A 12,166-nucleotide genomic window follows, 5' to 3' on the forward strand; every position below is an offset into this window, starting at 1 on the left:
TGTTACTGGATCTGTTTGAGCGTTGGAGTTCTAAGTACGGTGATTTCACCGGCTCAAAAGAGCAATAAATGCACATTTGATCATTAATTCATGTTACCATCTACATGCATTATGGTGAAACTGGTTGATTACTGATTTCACTGGATACTTGCTGAGTTTCTAACTCACCCCAAAATAATTTTCTCCCCACAGGGCTCGAGGCAAAAGGAAGCGCTTGTGTTAAGTTCTTCGTGTGACTAGATGGATTATCTCATGTACAGTTTGATTTTTAGATTCACCTTGTGTAATTTTGGGCTTGTATGGATGTTTGGAATTGAAACGGATGTTTGTGTACGTACCATATTTGGAAATTAGTTTCCGCTTCGCTTATGATATGTAATTCTTGGAGAATTGAATATAATTTTGAGTTGTATCTTGTAATTTATTTGAGAACTGTAGTGAGCGAGTGAGTCCCGACGAGAGTTGAGCAGGCAGTCCGCCAAACCCGTTGGTTCACCTTAGGGGGAGATGGGGCTATCACAATCAATATTTGAGAATTTTTAAATATTAACATTATCTAATGATAGGAAAACCAAATTATAGTAAAAATCGACATTTACTCTTAAAAGTGAGTCCTAAATTTAAAGATTTTGTTGTTCAAATTACTCTTAAAAGTAAGTCCTAAATTTACTCGTCTACAATTGTAGTTCAATTTAGTCAATTTCGATTCCAATTTGGACATTGCAACATAGCAATTCTCGATTTCAATTTTAATTAGAACAATTTAAGATTTTAATTACATATTTGTATTACACATCTATTGGCATAACTTGCCTACAATAGTAGGTCCGCTATGAAAGCAACTTTTTGAATTTTGTTTACGATTACACAATTTAATTTACTATGGAAGGATACGATATACATAATATATTACTAATTAAGTGTATTCAAACTGTTTTATTTATTATTGTCAAGACATGTAATATTCAATCAAAGGGTATAGGGAATTGTAGTTGGCGCGTGGTCAATGAAAATTTGAAAATCTGTCCATTGAATTGAAAATTTGACGGTGAAAAAGATGGCGCCGTCAGATTAAAATTTGAATTTTAGGCTGTTGGTGCCTTTAATTTGGCTTCCACCCAATCATCATTGCATAGGCATGTGTATGTATATAATACGCAGCTTTCAATTAACATTTTTTGTATATTCCATGCAATAGGCTCTTTAAAACAAAGAGGGTTGCATTTGCCTTGTACTTTCTTATATAGTTCTTGCACACGCCATTTTTACTGTTAATGGTGTTTCCATTCCCTTCCCCTAAACTAATTGCAGTCGCTTCTTTGTCCCTATCTCTTTCTAAAATATTTTTATCTCACTAACTATTGCATCTTGCATTGCCTTCAAGGACTGTTCCATGTTGCAAATTGAATCCTGAATTTCTTTGTATTCCTCTTTCAACTCCCTCATAGAATCTTCAACTTTGTTCATCCATTTTCCAAACCTACAGTTTTGACTTTCTTCAACAGTGTACCAAATAGAATCATCTGCAATTACTTCAACCTATAATGAATTTATATAATTATCATTCATTTTTTGGTGACAAAATGAAATAAAGGAAAAAATCCAACCACTGAAATTTTGTGCAAACAAAAAAAAAATCAGATTACCTCTACTCCATCCATGACGCCAAGCTGTTTTAGTCTACTGATCCTTCTTTGCAGTCTATCATTTTCCCGGAATTGTACCCTAGATTCCACATAGATATGTAATAGGATATATGCGTCGCCATGAATTGAGAAGTGCTCCATGTAGAATTGCTGCATTTATTTAACAAGATAAACATAAAACCAAAGTTAATTTTACAATTGCAATTTAAGTGACTCCTTACCACCAAAAAGATAACACAGCCGTCCACTTACTCATCTTTCTTGATTTGGGTATTTCTAATTCCAATTACCAATTCATCAAGAATGAACTTAGCCCAATTCATTTGCTAAGTCATCCTCCAAAGCCATTGCTATGTTTTTCTCTTCATTGCGATTGGGGCCTGCAGTGCTTGTGTGGTAAAAAATTTTTTATCCCACCTTTTGTTTCCTCGGCCTCTGATGATAACAAATTCACAAAGGAAAAACTCGTCCTTTCAAGACTCATTCTTATACATTTTTCCCTTTGTTCAAATCACTCTAGACTTTTCCATTCTAACAGGATTTCTTTTCCCATCCTAATTCATTGAGACGGCATTGCATATTCGGTTATTCACTGAAACCCTACAATCTCCTGGTATTTATAGGGTCTTTTGCTCTTATTGTTATTCCAGTATAGCATCTATAGTTTCACTAATTCATTTAACGACCCAACCCAATTTATATTGGTATTTGCTCTTAACTCCTTCAGATGATAAAAGGCTTTATTGATCACATTTTCTCAACTGAGCCTTGAAAACATGGATAAAGATGGTTGTGCTTCTAACACTCTTTTTGCCTACAGTGAGAAGTTCATCCCACTTTCCACCGTAGAAGCAACCAGTAATGTCTCTTAATTTCTCTTTTCTACTTTTGATCCTTAGATGTCTTTCTCAATGGGAGTGACTAAAGTGACCTGTCAACTTTTGCAAGTAAATACACAAATATACCTCTCCTTTCCCATGAAGTGTAGTTCATACTAGATATCCTCTCATTTTCTTTTCTTTTATTTATATATTTATTTATTTTGGTTATGGGAGACATTCAGGACTTGTAGTAAATTTTACGAAAAATCACGAAAACCCCATAAGTTTTGTGGCATTTTTCACTTTACCCCTCAATATTAACTTTTTAACAATTTATCCCCTCTAACAACCTAGCTCAACAAAGAATACGTTGAAATGCTTCAGTAGACTAAAATGACCCCAATTAAAACGTTAAAATTTTCTAACGAAAATTCCCCCATCTGTTGTATATAAAGAGAAATCTTACTTCAAGAACAAATTTTTTTTTGTTATCATTTTATCATTCATCAATTTTCAAACTTCTCAATCCTATATTTGCAACAAAAAAAAAGGAATAAATGTCCCAAACTTCTTAAGATTCATTTCGTTGCTCTTAGTCGAGATGCTGTTCATCACAACATGTATAAGAACCAAGCCAAAAAACTTGAAATTAGCATCCTTAAGAAAGCCATGGACATTGAAAATCCCAAAAGGAGATGTCTTGGATGCTCAAATTATAAGGTATGATTATACGATAAATTAATTTTTTGTTAACTTTTAGAAAAAATAATTTGAGAAAAATTTTATTTTTCGTATTTTTCTAGAATCGTTAAGCATGTGATTATTTTAAGTGGGTAGACCCCTAGTTTTGCAACAAAGAAAGGGAAATTTACACTATATTACAATCAAGAATTGTGGAGAAAACAGAGAAGTTAAAATATTTACAAATAGAACATGAAGAATTGGAAGTGAAACATTCAAGACTGAAGCAAAAGTATGAAGTCGTACAAATTGAAAATGATATTTTGCAAGTTAAGAAACAAGATCTGTAGTAACAGTTGACCAATATCCAAGCCAGCCAGTCTTCTCGAAAGCCTACATGGAGAAAAGCACTAGTTCTTATGCTTTTAGTAGCTTTCACTACCTACATTTGCTCCAGTTGGCCTAAAAAAAGGATGAATAGGAACAAATTATATCTACCATAGCCTATTGTAGGGAAATGAAACCTAATATAATCGAAAATGTTCTTGAGCATTCTTGGATTAATGAGTTCTAGAACCAAGTTAACATTATCATTGTTGTCATCCATAGAGTCCTTGAATGAAAGACATACCAACATACTTAGTACATAAATTCTAATGAGTTACAACATTGAGAGCAAACCAAGTCCACTAAACAAAAAGCTGGCAAAATATCCAAAACCCAGTCCACTGAACAAAAAAGTTGACAAAATATAAGGAGTTATAGCATTAAGAGCAAACCATGCATATGAACCAGTTTCACCAAGTTCCACAAAATGCTACTAAACAACACATTCTGGTGTACAAGAAACTTGCAAGGAACTAGTCCTAGATCATTGAGTAGAGAAAACAACATCTCCAAAACTGTGCTTCTTGATCTAAACCTATGTTGTGATTAAATATCATTAGAAATAAATTGTATTTAACCACATAATGCCTATTAGGAAAATGCATAGGTTGACTAACCACTCCAGTATTAGATGAGGTTGGATTGCTCTTCCAAGTTGTAGTAGTAGCAGCACTTGAGCCTGAATTTTGTCTTTTGGATCTAGGACCAGTAATAGGAATATTCCTAGCAACTTTATCAACAATAATATTCTTCATATTTGTCCATTGTATATTATTGAAAATAATATATTAGAAATGAATAGTTAATAGTAATGTTAAGAAAATATTTCTTACCACTTGAGTTGGTGGTGGTGTATTGGTAGATACAAGAATGTGTAGTCTGATGTGCTTTATTTGGAATAAATGTCTTTGCATTTGAGTACCCCAATCTATTCCAAAGTCTTATCCCAAAAAAAAGGCCATTATTAGCAGTCTTCCCCTTGTCCCTACCTCTTTCTCTACCCCTACCATTACTGTTGATTGTTCCTCTTCCACTAACATCCCTCCCAATTCCAACAGACCCAACATTAGCCATATCCCTTCCATGTCCCATCCCGCTCGCACTTGATCTAGTAGTACTACCTTCTCTTTGATGAGAAATAGCAGGCCCCGTGCAAAATAAAAAAAAGGTATGAGTGAAATACAATTATTAAAGTCAAAGAGTGCCTAAAAGAGAAGTTGAAATTGTTAGTTCATACCTGAACATTAGCAATTTCCTCTACTTTATGAATACACAACGTTGATTTTTGTATCTTCTTACGTTCTGATCTGTAGCCATAGTGATTGCAGTAAATTGTTATACCCTTTTTGACAACTTTCCTGAAGTAAGTTTCTCATCTGGCCCTCTCCTCCTCAACTTCTTGGGTCTACCACAGGAGATTTTTATGCAAGATCGTCCCAAATGGTCAAAATTATTGTTAACCAAACATTATTGTCTAGTATAGAAATAATAACTCCCTGCTATGTCCTTTTGTAACTGTCCACTGAGTAATAGTAATCAACAAACTGGTATGGGTCCTTATTATTTTGAATGAGACCAACACATGCATGAACACAAGGTATTCCGGTCATTTCCCATTCATGGCAGGTCATGTCCTTTCATTTGCATCAACAACAAATGTTCCACTGACATTACTCACCTCATACACTAGCCTGTTAGTAATTATTGCATCAAACTCAACCACTTTCTTCTTCCTCTCTTCAAGTTTTTGAGCAATTTTTGAACAAATATGAGATTTCACCTTAGATATTCACTCTCTCTTTTTTTGAAATCTACACATCATTTGTCTTCCAATGGCTTCAAACATGGTTAGTATAGGTTCATATTTTGCATCCTTAATATACTGGTTAAAACTCTTGCATATATTGTTGATCAATAAATCACACTTGGACCTCAATGAAAATGTGTGCCTAGCCCATAGGTTCGCTGGAATGGCAGGCAGCCATCCATGCATGTGTCTTGGGTGATACTAGTTGCAACTCTCTCATTTTAGATTCAAACTGGTTGGGCACATAGGCTCTTGTAGCTACCCAATTGATATCCCTCAACTGCTTATATTTGAATTTTAGTTTAAAATTGGCATATAAATGCCTAACACAAAACTTGTGTTCACTCTAGGGCACTTATTCTCAATGCAATCAACTAGTTTTTGAAAAATAATGCATATAAAACAATGAATAAATACATTAGCAGTTAGTAAATAAATAAAAAATGCAAAAAATAAGTTAAAGTAATGCTAACCTTTTGCCTGTCCAAGAGGAATATCCAGCCTTTCTCAAATGGAGTGCCAATAGCATTAGTTGAAGTATCCAAAAACCAACTTCGACTATCTTTACATTTGGACTCTATAAGAGCTATTGCAATTGGGAGTATTTGGTTGTTACTGTCTTTTCTAATAACAGCTATCAGATAACTCCCTATTACCATCATTCTTTTTGTACATGAAATTTTATATTATTATTTATAATCGTGAGATTCTTGATTCAATCATCTGATTTAAAATTTTATATTACTTGCCTTCATTTTTTCTTGAATGTTAAAAATTTATAATTGATTTTCTCTTGAGATAAATACAAACTTTTCGTGGAAGTATGCCTTAAAAGGTTATGCAATGAGCCTTGAGGGATAACAACTGAATATAGCAATGGTAAGAAATCATCTAAAAATGGTGCAGCGACAAAGGTCCTATGGCATTTCTCCTTGAAGCCAATATTGCAAAGACTATTTATGTCATGTAAAATGGTGTCTTTTATGAGATGACACGCTTATAATCATAGAAGATGTCCTCTTCTTTGATCGGTTCCAATGATGGTCTTGACTGCTGCTATCGCTTGCCAACGAATGGGTTCCTCATTGTGTAGATCTGGTGCCCTGAACTTGAGTTCCTTCTTTTTTCAATAGCCTCGATAGAATTGTGATCGTCCACCGTTTCAATTTCGACATCTTCTCTCATGTGAGTCACGATTAAAGATTTTGAAACTTGTGATGGCGTCTTCTTTGTCAGAATCGCTGATTGTGCCTCTTTGATGGCCTGTCGAGAGTCTTTCGAAAACTTATTTTTTGTGACAATATTTTTCGAGGGACTGCTAGTAATTTTGTTCTTCTGTAAGGTGGATGTAGAAAGACCCGTTCCAATCTCTATAGCTACATTGTGATGTATTGACTCATTGACAGAGGTAACTTTACCTTTCTTTTATGGTGTCATAGTCTTTTATGGTCAATGGATGCTTCCTATACATAGGTATAGTCATCCGAGATCGCGTCTGCGTGCGAACTAAGGAATCCCATAATTGAATAGCCTCACCCAAAGTATAAGTGTGAGTGATATCTTCCAAGTTGTTTGGAATGTCCTGACAGAAGTCGAATTGTCTACTAAACCTACAAGGTTTATATTTTTCAATAATAAAAATATTGTCCTTACGTAGAGTTAAGTGGCAAGAGCGTTGACTAATAAAGTAGCTCGTGAGTTTTGAAGATAAGGATCCATCATTGATCAACGCTTTTTCTTCATTCTCGGTCCAGTACAGTTTGGATAGCATCAAGGGATTCACTTCTTTGAAGATTTCCTCAGCTTCTGATTTATCATAAAATATTGTCATTTTCTCACCACTAAATCTCGTCATACGCGCATGGTGGTTATTTACTTGGTTATTCTCATAATACACGTCAAAGTATTGGCCGATCTAAGTGTAGATATAATGGATTGAAAAAGTTATCCCATATTCTCCAAGATTAGGGGCGCAGACGATCTCCCTCAACCCATGATATATGCTCGCAAGGACGGGAATTATAAGGCAAAATTTTTTTCCTGTGGCCATTAAGCATGCAACCTTGAAGACACTTGGGCGAATGCAGTCGACCTTCTTGCTTGGCAAAAGAAACTTGCAGATCCAACACGCTATGAATGTCGCAATATAGGTTTCCTTTCTTAAAAACCCTGGGATATCCAATGTGTCAAAAGGGACGTTGAAATCCTTTGTATCAATAAGGTCATAAGGCTCTATGCTTCCAGAAGGGTTATAGGTCATTTTTGGTTTAGATGTGGTCTTTCTTCTATTCGTCCTGCTTGGAGGAGCCCTATAGCTAGCCTCTCCTTTGAACTAGAAGCGGATCCAGTCTTTCATCCACACTCCTTGGTCATTCGTCCAAAGGTAGTAGTAAGCGAAAAAAAGATGCCTGCAACTCTCAGGAAGAAATGGCTTCCCTTCTTTGTCACGAGGGAGAAGTTCCTGCGCTGAAAGAACAACTTCATTAAAGAACGAACCATCGATCGAAAGACCACCAAGTCAATAAAAGTCCCAAAGTGTGATGGACAACTCCCCAACGGGCGTATGGAGTGTGTTTGTCGAGGGACACCAATATTTGAAGAAAGCTCACAAGATATTTTCACAGCGGTCATAGGAGAATCTCGACGCGTAGAGGGCTTCAAATATGCCGGCACGTGTGAGGACTTCTTTATATCTTCCAAGTATGTCCTCGATCCATTCCTAATAATGAGAGATGAAGCACGTCTCGCCAAAGAAGGATGAAGGAATCTTCCATATAGTTTTGTCAACATTGAATCCCACGAATGGAAGTGTGAATTTGGCTATTTCTGGTTCTCCATTATGAAGTGACGAGTTTAATATGATCGCTTCTTCTTCCTTCAACGTAGTAGAGAAAGTCAATGGTGCTACAACTTTCTTAGTCCACTTGCTAGTCCAATCTTCATGATAAAAGCATCTTTCAAGGGGTATAAAAGGCTCAGCAAAGATGTCGATTGTTAGCTTGTTCACATACAATGACAAACTTTTTGATTGAGGCCCTTCCCTCTCATCCATCAATGAAATATGGGCAACGGCGTGGTGTAGTCCTTCATTTGCATGATTATTGAAATTTTGTGAAAATATCAGATGATGAAGAGGAATTCTTACAAAATTTTGGTAATTAAATTACCTATTTGGTTGCATTTTTCTCAAGTTCCTGAAATTGTTTCAAACTACTCTTCAAGCACGTTTTTTGGTTTTCTACGAATAAGCAAGTTAATAAAGTTGAGATTGAAATCATGTATGATAGTAACATTGGGGACGCAAAACGACTGGTAAGAAAATTGAGATCAAATTTTCAGTCATAAGGAATAGCTCAGAAATCATGCTTGGCATTATTTTAGAGGATAAATCAAAGGACCAAACTACCTTATAATATGTCGCAGATACAAGTCTAAAGCACATGTTGAGTAGACAAACAAATTCCAAGTACCGATCATATTCAAAGTATCTAATGATGAAACATGCAAAAACCTTGACCGAAGCTTCTTGTAACAATTAAATATTGCGAGTAAAAAAAAAAGAATAAAGCTTCAAGTACCCAGTGAGCGAAGAAAAAATTTTATTGGAGTGTGACCAATGGATGATGATTGACTCTTGCGGCAACGGCAACTTGATGGTGCAGCTAAAGAAAGAAATAAAACTTGTCCAAGAATTTGTGGCCTAGACTTGGTTATTTATAGGAGAAGGTTTGATTTGAGTTTGAGTTGGAAGGAAGTCTTTTTCATACGAATTTGAAAGAAAGTGGATTTGCCTTCCGAAACCAAAACTGGTTTATCAAGGTCTTAGGGATTGCGTTGGTAATAGCAGAATTTGTAATGGCAAGGAATTTTAAATCAATCTGGAGTTGAGCAAGTGAGCAAGCGTGACTTGTTATGTCATTGGCTGTGGTTATGTCTCAACAAAATAATAATACAATTTAGATGGAACTTCTCTTTGAGTTGTCGAATTTAATTCAACAATTTACCAAGGATGCAATTCCTAGCCTTAACAGGTTATCCGAATCTTACAAAGGAAAGAATTCTTATACACATGATGTTTGAATTCTTATGTTTCAACAAAATGATAATACAATTTATATGGAACTTCTCTTTAAATTTCAATAATTTACCAAGGATGCAATTCCTAGCTTTAAGAGGTTATCCGAATCTTACAAAGGAAAAAATTCTTATACACATGATATTTGAATTCCTGAAAGTAAAAGAAAAAAAAAAGTATCTATAGCCAAGGCCGTGGACTTGAGGCAATTGCATGATATGATTTGGTCTTGGAAATTGAGATCACAAATTCACCAAGCTTTGCATGCATTCGGTGACTACCGTGGCATCTTGCATGGCCATCTTATATGATTGAGTCATTGCCATGCAATTTGTAAAAGCCTTGAGTTTGGTCCACTTATGGGCTTTGTTGGAAAGTTAATATTTTAATGGTGTTGAGACCGAAGAAAAAAAAAAGGGGTCGAAACTTGTTTGTCCAATCTTGCTTCAAGCCTTCAACGTTCACAAACAAGTTTCGAGGGGGCATTTGTAGACAATGAAATTCTAATTAAATTCTAAAAATTACCATTGGTCTATAAATTATTTTTTATGGCTTATTTTTATTCAATTGAATATGGCCATATGCCATGCACACTTGGAAATTTGGCTATTCGTCAGTCAATTATGTCTCTCCACATGTCAAGATGAAGTGTTGCAGTCAATTAAAATTGTCGAGACATCTCTATCAATCAAATTATGCCATGTCACATGTCTTTATGGCTTGACAAGATTATGGATAAATATCTAAATATTTATTTCTTGTCAAAGAAATAATATTTAGGGTTACTTAATCCATATAGATGCCTTATATACTGCAATAGCTTATCCAATCAAATGGCGCCGTGTCATAAGTCCCTACAAGTCTGGCCAATCAAGTGAATATTCCTTAAGTATTATCTCTTTGTTAAAAAATACAAAATGTTCTCCCTGAAGTAGCTCCAGCAGATCCAATACAAAATACAACAGTTTCAAGCATTCAACAATTTGCTTCTGGAGCTGTTCAAATTATCTCTTTGTTAAAAAAATACAAAATAAAGAGATAATATTTAAACTGGCACAGTTCTAATATGATTGCACGTCTTGCATGACAAGTAGAGTGGTACACATGTTTTCAATCTCTACCTCTTACATTAGCTATAAATAGGGGTCTCTCTACCAAATCAAGGGGATATCAAGAGGCATCTCATACATTCAAGTATTGAATCTCCAAGTTACAAAAGTCGGGATCATCAAGCTATTCAAGTCTTCCATATATCAAGACTTGAGTTTTCAAATATTTTCTAAATTCTTCAAATCTTCTATATCAAGATTTGAAAGAATCAGCGGTGGATCTAAGAGTAAGTTGAGAAACTCTTGGATTAGCGTTCGAAGGGAAGAATCGAAGGAAACTCTCTACAAGTTTGAGAGAACCCCGGAGATTGTACTCACATATTTTCTTAAATTTATATATTTTTATATTTATTGGGTATTTTTCTTGTTTTTTGCAGACTTGAAATTTTAATCGCGTACACTATCTTCGATAGATCGCAACTTCTTTTCAAGACTCTGCAGATGACAAGTTAGTTCTTCCTCCTTTGCCTTCGCTCTCCCGAGTTGTGCGGTCACTTTGGAGAGAAGCTCCGCATGTGTCTCTTTACTCATCTTTTTCCAAAATGAAGATCCCAAAATATCATATGTCTCTGTCTTGGCGAGCAACTTTATCGAGGAGTCTTTTAAAGGAAGATCATTTGTAGGATCCGTCCTTGTGATATCTACAATAATTTCTTCTATGCACTCTTTTAAAGAAGAAATTTGCTCGATAGAAGTGTCAAGGATTTGCCCGCGAAATTTCATTCACAAACTTTACAAGTATTTCCTTCGATGCATTTGGATCAATTTTGTCCATGAAAATCTGAAATCAATGCTACCTTAGGCCTTTTTCAGATCTCATGCGAACTAGTCAGCTCCTTCTTATGCATTGATGAGGTACATCTATTGGTGCCAAATTATTTTGAAATGCTGATGACGACTTCGTCATCTTTCTTGTTTGAAATTACACCATCACTCCAAATTCAATTGGTGAATTGTTGCCAACATCTTCTTGACGAAGTTCGAGAAAAGGGGGCTGGACAAAAAATAAAAAAAAGTTACACACAAAAAAAAAGAAATTACATAAAAAAGGAAAACAAAGAGAGAGATGATATAAACTTAATTACCTTAAGTGGTGACACTCTAGCTAATGATGATGTAAAGAAAATCTCCTCCAAATCAGAAGATGTCCTTTTCTTTGATCGATTCCAATGACAGTCTTTACTACTACCTTGATAGCCCCACTTTCCCCAAAGGCGAACCAGAGGGGTCAGCGAACTGCATGCCCAACTCTCACCGGGGCTTACTACAATTTATAATTCAAAAGTTAGAAATGTTTCAAATATTTTCAATATGCATTTAAAGTACTCAAAAACATTTCATACTTAATATTAGTTAACCTTGAAGTTTAAATACAACTCAAAAGAATATGTACTACAGTTATTTGCTATTATACAACTTAAAGTCTTCAAAAGAAAATAACTTAGTACTATTCGTGGGCACTTTCAGTCTTGAACCCTGTTGAGGAAAATAAAGGTGTGGAATGAGCTAAACAACCCAGTGAGATTCCAAAATACACAAGCAATTCTAATAAATTAAGTAAATTAAGCATAACGCACAAATGGTTTAAGATTTCACATTGGCACATTAAAATGAGACATTTATCATTTTACAGGATTAAA

The sequence above is a fragment of the Coffea eugenioides genome, chromosome 8 (assembly GCF_003713205.1).
Source record: "Coffea eugenioides isolate CCC68of chromosome 8, Ceug_1.0, whole genome shotgun sequence".
Classification (NCBI taxonomy): Eukaryota; Viridiplantae; Streptophyta; class Magnoliopsida; order Gentianales; family Rubiaceae; genus Coffea; species Coffea eugenioides.